A 16,572-nucleotide genomic window follows, 5' to 3' on the forward strand; every position below is an offset into this window, starting at 1 on the left:
TGTGTGTGTGTGTGTGTGTGTTGTATTAACGATTACTCCCATACACTCCGTTATGTAAACACCGTTGGGACTACTGTACCTAAAGTGACCACTCTACACGCAGTCTTCAACTCAACCTATGCCGCACCCACCCAACCTGCGGCTCACTTCATCTGCTGTGTCCACTTCCAGGTCCTGTAAACAACCCACTTCCACCATCTTCACTCCATTCAAACCCACACTCAAAACGACGTTTTTCTCAGTCCTGCTTAACTTCATTACATTACTTTTTTCATACTAACTGAACTTTCTTTGTTCACACACTCGCCTAAACTCAAACACAAACTTTTGCATTTCTCACTGGAGTTAACAACCAGAGTCATGTCATCTTTCAACGGCAACTGACTCTTCTTCCAGGCCTCCCACCCCAAACTAATTGGAGACTTGGCTTTCTTTCCAAAACACTTGCAGTGATCTTCCTTACCACCCCATCCACATACGGACTAAACAGTCAAGGTGACATCACACACCCTTGACGCAGACCATCTTCACCTGGAACACTCACCCTCCTCTCTCCCTTCTCGTAAATATGCCTTACTCTCTTGGTGAATATTCTTCTGCCTCTATCAGCTTTTCTATCACATTAAATATTCATAGCAGCTTTGGTAAAGCATCTCTATGACCACTGTCATGTGCTTTCTCGATATCAGTGATTGCTAAATAAATTTTTTTTCTCTTTCTCTAGTAATTTGTTACTTAGATTCAATAAAGTAAAATTCCGGCCTTCACATCCTCTACCACTCCTGAAATCACATCATTCCTCCCCAGTCTGCAAACTACAGATCCACCTCACTCTCCAAAGCCCTTCCATTCACTTTCCTTACCACCCCATCCTTAAACATGTTTAATATCCATTGTGACATCGCACACACTTGACACACACCTACCTTCACCTTCCTCTCTTCCTAATCGCACATGTGCCGTACTTCCATGATGAAAATAAAAAGCTCCTTGATGCTTCTAGAAGTGCTTCCTCCACACTGTGTCTACGTTGAACTTTCCAAAAGGCATCTCCATCAGCCCTATAGAGTACTTTCTCCATGTCCATAAACGCCACATGCAAATCCATCTGTTTTCCTTTTTACTTCTCACATCATCTACCAATCTTGAAGCCCGATTGATCCTTCACAGTTTGATGATCTGTGCATTCCATCACTTTCATTCACCAATCTACTGCACAGCTTGCTAGGTATGATAAAAAGAATATTTTAACCAGTAATTCGAGCATCTACTTTTGTCTCCTTCGCCGAAATTTATACAAATGACACTATACAGGCATTCCGCCAGTCTTCAGGTATCTCGCCTTGAGCTATATACACGTTGAAAAATCCTCACCAACAAATCAGCAACAATATCACCCCTTTCCTAGAGAGATTTGATTGTGGTAAAGCGGTTGGAGTGGATGCCCCAGCCAAATTGCCACACGCTGTCTTACACAAGGCTTTCACCACCTCTTCTCTTTTCACCAAATCATTTGCCATGGCCCTATCTACGCATACCCTCACAACTCAAACATCCTTCATCTGTCACCCTATCTTACTGCATATTCTTCTGTTCCTGAAAATGCTTCATCTCCTCTTCACCTCTTCCTTGCCTGTTTCCACTTTTCCATTTGTTCCCCTCAGTACAGTTTCAGTTTGTACTTTTGCTCTTCTCACACTATTGACCTTCCAACACATTTTCTTATTCTTCCTAAAGTATGCTGATACTCGATCACCCAAACCCTCATTTGCCCACTTTTTCAACCCTTGCACATTTTTTCAGGACCTCTTGTCGTTTTCTCTTGTAAATGTTTAATCACTCGAGTTTCTCCCTCTACAGATAACCACTTTCTTCTTCACTACAACTTAACTCCTTATCCCACTATTCGCTACCCTTGCTCACACACCCATATCCCACCTTCTGCATGCTACACACATCACTCGCACATCCCCAGATATTTCCCATTCCTCTTCCACTTCGTTGGTATCGTTTCTTTTCATAGTCTGCCTTTTTCAGCCAATCTCTCCATCTCTCTCGTTATCTCCCCACATATGCCTCTTTCCCAAGCTGTCTCACTTTCACTACGCTCTTCCTACTCACAAAATTTCCTCTTTTCCTGAATTCTCTACAAACTTCCTCCTTCGGTTCTCCTGGAAATCATCAGACATCCCTCGAGTTGCACCTCTTGGCACATTTACATTCAAACGTTTATCTTTATCTTACATCAGCAAAAGATGCATGAGGTATGAGAAAGGTGGGAAATGGGCAGATTAGAAAGGTTTGTGAGGGGTGGGATGAAGAAAAAAGTTGTTAGTGAAAGAAAAAAGAGAGGCGTTTGGACGATACTTACAAGGAAAGATTGCAAATGACTGGGAGATGTATGAAAGAAAGCTACAGGAGGTCAAGAGGAAGGTGCTAGGGCTGAAAGAGAGGGCAAATGAGAGTTGGGGTGAGAGAGTATCAATAAACTTTACGAAGAATAAGAAGAAATTTTGGAAGGAGGTAGATAACGTAAGACAAGAGAACAAATGAGAAAATCGATGAGTGGGCAAGGGAGGGGATGTGATAACAGGTAGTGATGAAGTGAGAAGGAGATGGAGTGAGTACTTTGAAGGTCTGATGAATGTTTCTGATGACAAGAGTGGCAGATATAGAATGTTTTGGTTGGGGTGTTGTGCGTCAGGGTCAGGGAAAATGGTTTGGTTGAAAGAAAAGAGGTAGTGAAAACTTTAGGGAAGATGAAACCTGCCAAGGCGGCGGGCTTGAATGGTACTACAGCTGAATTTATTAAAGGGGATGTGTTGTTGATTGGTCGGAAAGGATATTCAGTATATGTACGGATCATGGTGAAGTACCTGAGGATTGGCGGAATGCATGCATAGTCCCATTGTACAAAGGCATAGGGTATAAAAGTGAGTGTTCATACTACAAAGCAATACGTTTGTTGAGTATTCCTGAGAAATTATATGGGAGGGTATTAGTTGAGAGGGTCAAGGCATGTACAGAGCATCAGATTGGGGAAGAGCAGTGTAGTTTCAGAAGTGGTAAAGGATGTGTGGATCAGGTGTTTGCTGTGAAGGATATATGTGAGAAATACTTCGAAAAGCATATCTATTTATCTGTCTGTTTATTCATTTATATATTTATCATTTGTTCATTATACTTGATCGCCGTTTCCCGTGTCAGCGAGGTAGCGCTAGGAAACAGACGAAAAATGGCCCACCGAGTCATATGCACATGTATATACATAAACGCCCATACACGCACATATACGTGCATATACAAATTCATATCGAAATATATATATATTTATATATATATATTTATATATATTTTTTTTTTTCTTTTTTTTTTACTAATCGCCATTTCCCGCATTAGCGAGGTAGCGTTAAGAACAGAGGATGAGGACTGGGCCTTTGAGGGAATATCCTCACCTGGCCCCTTTCTCTGTTTCTTCTTTTGGAAAAAAAAAAGTGAGGGGAGGATTTCCAGCCTCCCGCTCCCTTCCCTTTTAGTCGCCTTCTATGACACGCAGGGAATACGTGGGAAGTATTCTTTCTCCCCTATCCTCAGGGATATATATATATATATATATATATATATATATATATATATATATATATATATATATATATATATATATATATATATATATATGGTGATAGGGGAGAAAGAATACTTCCCACGCATTCCTCACGTGTCGTAGAAGGCGACTAAAGGAGACGGGAGCGGGGGTCTGGAAACCCTCTCCTCCTTGTATTTTAACTTTCTAAAGGGGGAAACAAAAGGAGCAACGCGGGGAGTGCTCATCCTCCTCGAAGGCTCAGATTGGGGTGTCTAAATGTGTGTGGATGTAACTAAGGTGAGAAAAAGGAGAGATAGGTAGTATGTTTGAGGAAAGGAACCTGGATAATTTGGCTCTGAGTGAAACGAAGCTCAAGGGTAAAGGGGAAGAGTGGTTTGGGCATGTCTTGGGAGTAAAGTCAAGGGTTAGTGAGAGGACAAAAGCAAGGGAAGGAGTAGCACTACTCCTGAAACAAGAGTGGTGGGAGTATGTGATAGGGTGTAAGAAAGTAAACTCTAGATTGATATGGGTAAAACTGAAAGTGGATGGAGAGAGATGGGTGATTATTGGTGCATCTGCACCTGGGCACGTGAAGAAAGATCATGAATGGTAAGTGTTTTGGGAGCAGCTGAGTGAGTGTGTTAGTAGTTTTAATGCACGAAACCTGGTTATAGTGATGGGTGATTTGAATGCAAAGGTGAGTAATGTGGCAGTTGAGGGAATAATTGGTGTACATGGGGTGTTCAGTGTTGTAAATGGAAATTGTGAAGAGCTTGTAGATTCATGAGCTGAAAAAGGACCGGTGATTGGGAATACCTGGTTTAGAAACAGAGATATACATAAGTATATGTATGTAAGTAGGAGGGATGGCCAGAGAGCGTTATTGGATTACGTGTTAATTGATAGGAGCGCGAAAGAGAGACTTTTGGATGTTAATGTGCTGAGAGGTGCAACTGGAGGGATGTCTGATCATTATATTGTGGAGGCGAAGGTGAAGATTTGTAGAGGTTTTCAGAAATGAGGAGAGAATGTTGGGGTGAAGAGAGTAGTGAGAGTAAGTGAGCTTGGGAAGGAGACTTGTGTGAGGAAGTGCAGGGGAGAGACTGAATGCAGAATGGAAAAAGGTGAGAACAAAGGACGTAAGGGGAGTGGGGGAGGAGTGGGATGTATTTAGGGAAGCAGTGATGGCTTGCGCAAAAGATGCTTGTGGCACGAGAAGCGTGGGAGGTGGGCAGACTATAAAGGGTTGTGAGTGGTGGGATGAAGAAGTAAGATTATTAGTGAAAAGAGAAAAGAGAGGCATTTGGACGATTTTGCAGGGAAATAATGCAAATGGATGGGAGATGTATAAAAGAAAGCGGCAGGAGGTCAAGAGAAAGGTGCAAGAGGTGAAAAAAAGGGTAAATGAGAGTTGGGGTGAGAGAGTATCATAAAATTTTCGGGAGAATAAAACGATGTTTTGGAAGGCGGTAAATAAAGTACGTAAGACAAGGGAACAGATGGGAACATCAGTGAAGGGGGCTAATGGGGAGGTGATAACAAGTAGTGGTGATGTGAGAAGGAGATGGAGTGAGTATTTTGAAGGTTTGTTAAATGTGTTTGATGATAGAGTGGCAGATAATGGGTGTTTTGGGCGAGGTGGTGTGCAAAGTAAGAGGGTGAGGGAGAATGATTTGGTAAACAGAGAAGAGGTAGTAAAAGCTTTGCGGAAGATGAAAGCCAGCAAGGCAGCGGGTTTGGATGGTATTGCAGTGGAATTTATTAAAAAAAGGGGGTGACTGTATTGTTGACTGGTTGGTAAGGTTATTTAATGTATGTATGACTCATGGTGAGGTGCCTGAGGATTGGCGGAATGCTTGCATAGTGCCATTGTACAAAGGCAAAGGGTATAAAAGTGAGTGTTCAAATTACAGAGGTATAAGTTTGTTGAGTATTCCTGGGAAATTATATGGGAGGGTATTGATTGAGAGAGTGGAGGCATGTACAGAGCATGAGACTGGGGAAGAGCAGTGTGGTTTCAGAAGTGGTAGAGGATGTGTGGATAAGGTATTTGCTTTGAAGAATGTATGTGAGAAATACTTAGAATAGCAAATGGATTTCTATGTAGCATTTATGGATCTGGAGAAGGCATATGATAGAGTTGATAGAGATGCTCTGTGGAAGGTATTAAGAATATATAGTGTGGGAGGCAAGTTGTTAGATGCAGCGAAAAGTTTTTATCGAGGATGTAAGGCATGTGTGCGTGTAGGAAGAGCGGAAAGTGATTGGTTCTCAGTGAATGTAGGCTTGCGGCAGGGGTGTGTGATGTCTCCATGGTTGTTTAATCTGTTTATGGATGGGGTCGTTAAGGAGGTGAATGTAATTGTTTTGGAAAGAGGGGAAAGTATGCAGTCTGTTGTGGATGAGAGAGCTTGGGAAGTGAGTTAGTTGTTGTTCGCTGATGAAACTGCAGAAGCTGGTGACTGAGTTTGGTAAAGTGTGTGAAAGAAGAAAGATGAGAGTAAATGTGAATAAGAGCAAGGTTATTAGGTATAATAGGGTTGAGGGACAAGTGAATTGGGAGGTAAGTTTGAATTGAGAAAAACCGGAGGAAGTGAAGTGTTTTAAATATCTGGGAGTGGATCTGGCAGCGGATGGAACCATGGAAGCGGAAGTGAATCATAGAGTGGGGAAGGGGGCGAAAATTCTGGGAGCCTTGAAGAATGTGTGGAAGTCGATAACATTATCTCGGAAAGCGAAAATGGATATGTTTGAAGGAATAGTGGTTCCAACAATATTATATGGTTGCAAGGCGTGGGCTATAGATCGAGTTGTGCGCAGGAGGGTTAATATGCTGGAAATGAGATGTTTGAGGACAATATGTGGTGTGAGGTGGTTTGATCGAGTAAGTAATAATAGGGTAAGAGAGATGTGCGGTAATAAAAAGATTGTGATTGAGAGAGCAGAAGAGGGAGTTTTGAAATGGTTTGGTCACATGGAGAGAATGAGTGAGGAAAGATTGACCAAGAGGATATATGTGTCGATGGTGGAGGGAACGAGGAGAAGTGGGAGACCTAATTGGAGGTGGAAAGATGGAGTGAAAAAGATTTTGAGTGATCGGGGCCTGAACATGCAAGAGGGTGAAAGGCGTGCAAGGAATAGAGTGAATTGGAACGATGTGGTATACCGGGGTCGACATGCTGTCTATGGATTGAACCAGGGCATGTGAAGCGTCTGGGGTAAACCATGGAAAGTTGTGTGGGGCCTGGATGTGGAAAGGGAGCTGTGGTTTCGGTGCATTATTACATGACGGCTAGAGACTGAGTGTGAACGAATGGGTCCTTTGGTGTCTTTTCCTAGCGTTACCTCGCACACATGAGGGGGGGAGGGGGATGTTATTCCATGTGTGGCGAGGTGGCGATGGGAACAAATAAAGGCAGACTATGAATTATGTACATGTGTATATATGTATATGTCTGTGTGTGTATATATATGTGTACATTGAGATGTATAGGTATGTATATTTGCGTGTGTGGACGTGTATGTATATACATGTGTATGTGGGCGGGTTGGGCCATTTTTTCGTCTGTTTCCTTGCGCTACCTCGCTAACGCGGGAGACAGCGACAAAGCAAAATAAATGATAATATATATATATATATATATATATATATATATATATATATATATATATATATATTTTTTTTTTTTTCAAACTATTCGCCATTTCCCGTATCAGCAAGGTATCGTTAAGAACAGAGGACTGGGCCTCTGAGGGAACATCCTCACCTGGCCCCCTTCTCTGTTCCTTTTTTTGGAAAATTAAAAAAAAAAAAACAAGAGGGGAGGATTTCCAGCCCCCCGCTCCCTCCCCTTTTAGTCGCCTTCTACGACACGCAGGGAATACGTGGGAAGTATTCTTTCTCCCCTATCCCCAGGGATAAATATATATATATATATATATATATATATATATATATATATATATATATATATATATATATGTGTGTGTGTGTGTGTGTGTTGTGTGTGTGTGTGTGTGTGTGATTGCCAGGAGGTCTGTTTATGAGCCGTGTTATCTAAGCGATATACAGCTCTGCCTGATGGACAGTGAAACTGGAATAGTGTGCTGACATTACGTTTTCCTTATGTAAATGAAGTTTCATTTTTATTCATAGATTTCGTAATTCAAGATAAGCTGTTTCTTTCCGGACGCTCATTTCGGATAAGTTGTGTCTTTCCTGACTAAAATTTCAGATACGATGTGCCTTTCCGAATTAACATTTCGGATGAGCCGAGTATGACAAGGTTGTGAGATACCGCAGGATAACTTAATGTAGAACAAGTTAACAATAATACTTTTCTTAACATGATCTATAGTGTTATAGGCTCTAGTGCTGATAACTCTACTGATTAGGCTAGACACAGCATAAATGAAGGAAGGAATATTCTCCTGATAAAGTTGAAGACAGCTGAACTGAAGGAAGGAATATTCTCCTAATAAAACTGAAGGTAGCTGAATTGGAGGAAGGAATATTGTTCGAACTGAAGGAAGGAATATTCTCCTGATAAAGCTGAAGACAGCTGAACTGAAGGAAGGAATATTCTCCTGATAAAGCTGAAGACAGCTGAACTGAAGGAAGGAATATTCTCCTGATACAGCTGGAGACAGCTGAAATGAAGGAAGTAATATTCTCCTGATAAAGCTGAAGACAGCTGAAGGAAGTGATATTCTCCTGATAAAGCTGAAGACAGCTGAACTGAAGGAAGTAATATTCTCCTAATAAAGCTGAAGACAGCTGAACTGAAGGAAGTAACAGCTGAACTGAAGAAAGGAATATTCTCCTGATAAAACTGGAGGTAGCTGAATTGGAGGAAGGAATATTGTTCGAACTGAAGGAAGGAATATTCTCCTGATAAAGCTGAAGACAGCTGAACTGAAGGAAGTAATATTCTCCTGATAAAGCTGAAGACAGCTGAAGGAAGTGATATTCTCCTGATAAAGCTGAAGACAGCTGAACTGAAGGAAGTAATATTCTCCTGATAAAACTGGAGGTAGCTGAATTGGAGGAAGGAATATTGTTCGAACTGAAGGAAGGAATATTCTCCTGATAAAGCTGGAGACAGCTGAAGGAAGTGATATTCTCTTGATAAAGCTGGAGACAGCTGAACTGAAGGAAGTAATATTCTCCTGAATAAAGTTGAAGACAGCTGAACTGAAGGAAGTAATATTCTCTTGATAAAGCTGAAGACAGCTGAACTGAAGGAAGTAATATTCTCCTGAATAAAGTTGAAGACAGCTGAACTGAAGGAAGTAATATTCTCTTGATAAAGCTGAAGACAGCTGAACTGAAGGAAGCAATATTCTCTTGATAAAGCTGAAGACAGCTGAACTGAAGGAAGGAATATTCTCCTGATAAAGCTGAAGACAGCTGAACTGAAGGAAGGAATATTCTGATAAAGCTGGAGACAGCTGAAGGAAGGAATATTCTGATAAAGCTGAAGACAGCTGAAGGAAGGAATATTCTCCTGATAAAGCTGGAGACAGCTGAACTGAAGGAAGTAACAGCTGAACTGAAGGAAGTAATATTCTTCTGATAAAGCTGGAGGAAACTGAACTGAAGGAAGGAATATTCTCCATATAGAATTAAAGACAGCAGACCTGCAAGGAATGAATATTCTCTTGAGAATGAATACCTCTTGTTTCTATAATACTTGTGACCTCTCGTGATTCGTTTTCCTCATCATGGTGAGATATATCGACGTGCTGAACATACCATAGTGACTGGAGATCATAAGACAGTGGCTTCGTGTACTGTGTTGGGCGTTTACATTAGGACGACAACAGCTGTAGCGGAATTGAGAGAGAGAGGGAGGGAGGACGGGTTTCCACCTGCCCCAGTAGCCATGGTAAAGGGACTTGCGGAATATTTATATATCCCAGTTGAGAAGTATTTTCTATCTCCCCCACTGAGTAAAATATTATACTTCCCCACTGTGGAACATTCTTTTTTTTTAGGTTATATTTGTTATGATATTTACTGGCCACCAGTGCCTTTGTTGATGTTTCCATTGACAGTGCTGAGAAAATTGGACGTTAGCTGGTTAGAAAACAGTCTGCTGTGTGGGGCTACTGCTGGACGGGTTACTGTGAGGGTAGTGCTCCGGGGGTGCTGTGTGAGGGGTGTGTACCGGGAGATGCTGTGTGAGGGGTGTGTACCGGGAGATGCTGTGTGAGGGGTGTGTACCGGGAGGTGCTGTGTGGGGCTACTGCTGGACGGGCTGCTGTGAGGGTAGTGCTCCGGGAGATGCTGTGTGAGGGGTGTGTACCAGGAGGTGCTGTGTGAGGGGTGTGTACCGGGAGGTGCTGTGTGGGGCTACTGCTGGACGGGTTACTGTGAGGGTAGTGCTCCGGGAGATGCTGTGTGAGGGGTGTGTACCGGGAGGTGCTTTGTGAGGGTTGTGTACCGGGAGGTGCTGTGTGAGGGGTGTGTACCGGGAGGTGCTGTGTGAGGGTTGTGTACTGGGAGGTGCTGTGTGAGGGTTGTGTACCGGGAGGTGCTGTGTGAGGATAGTGTACCGGGAGTTGCTGTGTGAGTGTACTTACCAGGAGGTGCTGTGTGAGGGTTGTGTACCGGGAGGTGCTGTGTGAGGGTTGTGTACCGGGAAATGCTGTGTGAGGGTACTGTACCGGGAGGTGCTTTGTGAGGATAGTGTACCGGGAGTTGCTGTGTGAGTGTACTTACCAGGAGGTGATGTGTGAGGGTACTGTACCGGGAGGTGGTGTGTGAGGCTAGTGTATCGGGGGATGGTGTGTGAGGGTACTTTACCGGGAGTTGGTGTATGATGATAATGTACCGGGAGGTGGTGCGTGAGGGTAGTGCTCCGGGAGTAGGTGTGTAAGGGTACTGTACCGGGAAGCGCTGTGTGAGGGTAGTGTACCGGCAGGTGCTGTATAAGGGTAATGTACCGGGAGGTGCTGTATGAGGGTAATGTACCGGGAGATGCTATGAGGTGCTGTATAAGGGTAATGTACCGGGAGGTGTTGTATGAGGGTAAGGTACCGACAGATGCTATATGAAGGTATTGTACCGGGAGGTGGTGTGTGAGGGTAGTGTACCGGGAGATGCTGTATGAGGGAAATGTACCGGGAGATGCTGCATGAGGGTAATGTACCGGGAGGTGGTTTTTGATCGTAGTGTACTGGTAGGTGCTGTATGGGAGTAATGTACTGGGAAATGGTGTGTGAGGGTAGTGTACCGGGAGGTGCTGTTGGAGGGTACTGTACCGGAAGGTGGTGTGTGAGGGTAGTGTACCGGGAGGTGGTGTGGATACTGTACCGGGAGATGCTGTTTGAGGGTAATGTACCGGGAGTAGGTGTGTGAGGGTACTGTAACGGGAGGCGCTGTGTGAGGGTAGTGTACCGGGAGGTGCTGTATGAGGGTAATGTACCGGGAGGTGGTGTGTGAGGGTACTGTACCGGGAGGTAGCGTGGGAGGGTAGTGTACCGGGAGGTGGTGTGTGAGGGCAGTGCTCCTGGAGGTAGCGTGGGAGGGTAGTGTACCGGGAGGTAGCGTGGGAGGGTAGTGTACCGGGAGGTAGCGTGGGAGGGTAGTGTACCGGGAGGTGGTGTGTGAGGGCAGTGCTCCAGGAGGTAGCGTGGGAGGGTAGTGTACCGGGAGGTAGCGTGGGAGGGTAGTGTACCGGGAGGTGGTGTGTGAGGGCAGTGCTCCTGGAGGTAGCGTGGGAGGGTAGTGTACCGGGAGGTAGCGTGGGAGGGTAGTGTACCGGGAGGTAGTGTGGGAGGGTAGTGTACAGGGAGGTAGTGTGTGAGGGCAGTGCTCCTGGAGGTAGCGTGGGAGGGTAGTGTACCGGGAGGTAGCGTGGGAGGGTAGTGTACCGGGAGGTAGCGTGGGAGGGTAGTGTACCGGGAGGTAGCGTGGGAGGGTAGTGTACCAGGAGGTAGCGTGGGAGGGTAGTGTACCGGGAGGTAGCGTGGGAGGGTAGTGTACCGGGAGGTAGCGTGGGAGGGTAGTGTACCGGGAGGTAGCGTGGGAGGGTAGTGTACCGGGAGGTTGCGTGGGAGGGTAGTGTACCGGGAGGTAGCGTGGGAGGGTAGTGTACCGGGAGGTAGTGTGGGAGGGCAGTGTACTGGGAGGTAGCGTGGGAGGGTAGTGTACCGGGAGGTGGTGTGTTAGGGCAGTGCTCCAGGAGTTAGCGTGGGAGGGTAGTGTACCGGGAGGTAGCGTGGGAGGGTAGTGTATCAGGAGGTAGTGTGGGAGGGTAGTGTGCCGGGAGGTAGCGTGGGAGGGTAGTGTACCTGGAGGTGGTGTGTGAGGGCAGTGCTCCAGGAGGTAGCGTGGGAGGGTACTGTACCGGGAGGTAGCGTGGGAGGGTAGTGTACCGGGAGGTAGCGTGGGAGGGTAGTGTACCGGGAGGTAGCGTGGGAGGGTAGTGTACCGGGAGGTAGCGTGTGAGGGCAGTGCCCCGGGAGGTAGCGTGGGAGGGTAGTGTACCGGGAGGTAGCGTGGGAGGGTAGTGTACCGGGAAGCGCTGTGTGAGGGTAGTGTACCGGGAGGTAGCGTGGGAGGGTAGTGTACCGGGAGGTAGCGTGGGAGGGAGGTGGCATGACAGTAATTAAAGCCACGACGGCCTCGCCTGAGACAACCTCTGCTTTCCTCCGGAAATTACTGGCAGGAGAAGAGTCTCTAAGTAACAGGAAATATTTCTGAGCAAAGAAGATTTGAAGGCAAGTAATGAACGCCATAAGATAAAGGAGTTCGGTGATTTACCCGTGTGCTCGCTTTTCCTGCTGCTGATGGTGGCGCTGCTGCTGCTGTTGGTGATGGTGGTGGTGATGGTGCTGGACGTGTTTGTGTTGGTGATGGTGATGGAGGTGTTGGTATGGGTGATGATGGTGGTGATGGAGGTGATGATGATGGTGTTAGACGTGTTTGTGTTGGTGATGGTGGTGGTGATGGAGGTGCTGGTATGGGTGATGATGGTGGTGATGGTGATGGTGCTGGACGTGTTGGTGATGGTGGTGGTGGTGGTGGTGGTGGTGATGGTGTTGGTGGTGGTGATGGAGGTGCTGGTATGGGTGATGATGGTGGTGATGGAGGTGCTGTTCTTGGTGATGTTGCTATAGGTGTTGAACGTGTTGGTGATGGTGGTGGTGGTGATGGAAGTGCTGTTGTTGGTGATGGTGCTGTACGTGTTGGTGTTGGTGATTCTGCTGTACGTGTTGTTGTTGGTGATGCTGCTGTACGTGTTGTTGTTGGTGATGCTGCTGTACGTGTTGGTGTTGGTGATTCTGCTGTACGTGTTGTTGTTGGTGATGCTGCTGTACGTGTTGGTGTTGGTGATGCTGCTGTACGTGTTGGTGATGGTGTTGTATATGTTGTTGTTGGTGATGCTGTTGTATATGTTGTTGTTGGTGATGCTGCTGTACGTGTTGGTGTTGGTGATGCTGCTGTACGTGTTGGTGATGGTGTTGTATATGTTGTTGTTGGTGATGCTGTTGTATATGTTGTTGTTGGTGATGCTGTTGTATATGTTGTTGGTGATGATGCTTTCATCGTTGTAGTCTTGGTAATGGTACTACTGTAGTCCTAAATACTTATCACTATTCCCTATTTCGTCATATATAATAACAGCATCTTATGTAAATATATATATATATATATATATATATATATATATATATATATATATATATATATATATATATATATGTATAAATTTATATATTTATATATATTTATATATATATATATATATATATATATATATATATATATATATATATATATATATATATAAATATATATATATATATATATATATATATATATATATATATATATATATATATATATATATATATAAAGAGAAAAAAGATATTGGTGTAGATATTCAAAAACTGCAGTGCAACAGTGCACTTGAGACAAGTTATGATAGCATATAGTCCATTTTAAAGATAAAGAAATGTGATTGTCATGAAATGGAATATTTGTTGGGTTTTCCCGTCACTCGCTACCAGTAGGAAGGCAGGTACACCTGCGAAATATATCTTCACGAACGAAGAAAGACATTTTGATATTAAATTTCTTAGTCTCAAGTATTTGCTTGAAAACATTTAAAAGTTTGTGATCAGCAGGGGTCTGTCATGCGTGTTATTAGGTCAGACTAGGTGGAGTCTTTCGCACACCAGGTCCATTTTTTGAAGAACATAACACAGTTCCATCATTTTCGAGGAGAATTTGAACACATAGAGCAGTGTTCTGGCTTGGCTGTGGTCCAGGATAGTGTCTCTGTGAAAAATACATATTAGATTCATACGTTACAAGATCCTACATCATATCATGACTCGTATCTCACACAATAAGGGGGTCGTCACTTTATGCGTCAGTCTGGTGTTTACTTCTACGACATCTTGTGGAACGCAGGGTGGTCAACTTACGTAGCTTGCCACCCTCTTGCTATGCTCCAGATGTAATACTGGGGCCATACTCATACCTCTCTGTGTTGTCATTACTTAAGCTCAGTCTTTGTGCTGTCTTCCCATAGCTCCCTCTTTTCACAGGAAGAAAATGCAAGGTTCTTTGCCCCACAACCTACCTTCTCTACTCGTTTATGTACTCCTTCACCGTCGGTGATATGTCGGTGTAGATGTTCGTTCTGCTGATGGCGTTGGTGGTGGAGCTGGTGTGAGTGTTGCTGGAGGTAGTGATGATAGTGGTAGAGGGTGAATATAGAGTCTTGGTATTACTGGCAGTGGTGTATGTGTTGCTGGTGTGAGTGATAATGGTGGAGGTGCGTGTGTATAGTGCTGGTGTCACATGTGCTGATGGTGTGGCAGTCTAGTGTTGTTGCCGATGTTGGTAGTAATGATGAAAGTGGGGCTTCTCTTTGTGTTGCATGTGACACAGCCGCTGTCACTGGTGACTCTAGTGTTGCGGGTGTTGCTGCCGGTGCTAGCGAAGCATAGGGTGTTGCTGGAGGTGGGTGGGTTCGTCCCGGTGTTGGTGCAGGGCTTGTTTTGCAGTGTTGGGTTGATGTCAGTGCTAGTCACGTTTTTGGTGATGATGTTGGTGTAAGTGGTGTTGATGATGGTGTTGATGTTGGTGTGGGTAGTGTTGATCATAATGGTTTTGATGCTGAGGTGGGTGTGTTGATAATGGCGTTGATGCTGAGGTGGGTGTGTTGATAATGGCGTTGATGCTGAGGTGGGAGATGTTGACAATGATGTTGATGCTGTGTAGGTGATGCTGATACTGGTACATATCTTGGTGTTGATCCTTGTGTTCCTGATGTTGATAAAGGCCATTTAAACACTTATAGGGCCCTGGACAGCCTCAGTAGGTGTGGACCCTTTCCTTATTCAAATGTCCGTATTCATATCTCTATACTTATGATATGTTTACACACACACACACACACACACGTAGAAGGCGACTAGAGGGGACGGGAGCGGGGGGCCAGAAATCCTCCCCTCCTTGTATTTCAACTTTCTAAAATAGGAAACAGCGCTACCTCGCAAACGCGGGAGACAGCGACAAAGCAAAATAAATATATGAATAAATATAAAATACCCACGTAGTCAAGACTGCCAGGTATGTCCGATTTGGCCCTTATTCATTGACAGGATTTGTGAAGCGTCTTCGTACTGCGAGTGTTGATCGGCTTCATTTTCGAAAACAGAGGATCGCTAGCGGGAACGGTTGATGATTTTTGGTATTGAACAGATCTTAAAGATAATTTTTGCGCTAAGGAAAAATGAAGTGTAACATTATACGTCAACTTTTCCAGGCTACAGTTTTCCAGTCTTCTTTTCTCTAATCCAAAAAGACAGAGAATGACTGGAAATGGATTGCTTCATCGCCAAAAGCTGATACCTAAATCATACAACATATTTGCAGCTGCTCCACCGGAATCAGGATTCAGCCAAGGTGTTCCAAACTGAAGGCTCGGGTCGGTGTTCCAGCCATCCCAGAAGCCTGTCCAAACACTGCTGGAAGGCCTCAGTACGATGTCCCTCCTGTGGAGCCTGGGCTTCCACACACACATAGTCAAGTGATGTACATGACCACGACGAGCAGCTAGACGTCGCCGGTCCACGACACAATCTTCTGTTCTTGAAGGACGCTTTCCACCGTCGTCAAATTCATCAAATCCATCTCGTTGTTTGCTTGACAAAATCTTTGTGACTTCACAAGCCGAAGCAAGGCATCAGAATCGAGCTTTTTTTTTTCTCTGCCCGCAAAGTTTTGCTGTTGCTGTAGCGATGGAAGATTAGATTCCAGCATTCTACATTTATTCCAGTCTCTGGTTTACTCATCTGATCGTATAGTCCTAGTGCTGTCCTGGAACAACATGGCTCCTCAAGACAGTCTGCTTACATCTTCAGCAAAATGTCCTGGACATTTCCATGGTCATTGACAAATGTTTGACAAGCATCAGTTTCTTCAGTCTTGAAATGAAAAGGGTCTCGTATTCATCTTTCTCTTTCAGTTTTTATCTCGTACCTCTCAACTGAGCCTGTGATGAGAAACATACACTATTTGTACGATCGATATAACGCTATACTTTCGCTGCACGAGTCTGCTGCATCCTTGCCCACAGTATTGAACGAACATCCAGAGCAAGGTACATACTGTGTTTCATGAGCTTGTCCTGGTTGTGTGCTCCAGTCTACATACCTTTGTAGCGACCAGACACGTTACTCCCCCGTCGTAGCTTTTACCTCAGCATTCTCGTCAGAAATGTTAGAAATACGTTTGTCATTTCGTCTCCCATGTGTCCCGTTGACTCGAGAAAAGTTCCAAAGTGCTCCACAGGATAATTTCCTTCGAGGAATTACACTGCAGACACTTGTCTGTACGTGAATATATTGAGTAATATCATATAACTCTGTCAATTCGAACATCTACAGCTTCTTTCGTCCATGATCTGAATGAAGTCCTCGCCCACACTTCCTGACAAATTGTTGATATATCCCTTGCCCTT

Source organism: Panulirus ornatus, chromosome 33 (assembly GCF_036320965.1).
Source record: "Panulirus ornatus isolate Po-2019 chromosome 33, ASM3632096v1, whole genome shotgun sequence".
NCBI classification, from domain to species: Eukaryota; Metazoa; Arthropoda; class Malacostraca; order Decapoda; family Palinuridae; genus Panulirus; species Panulirus ornatus.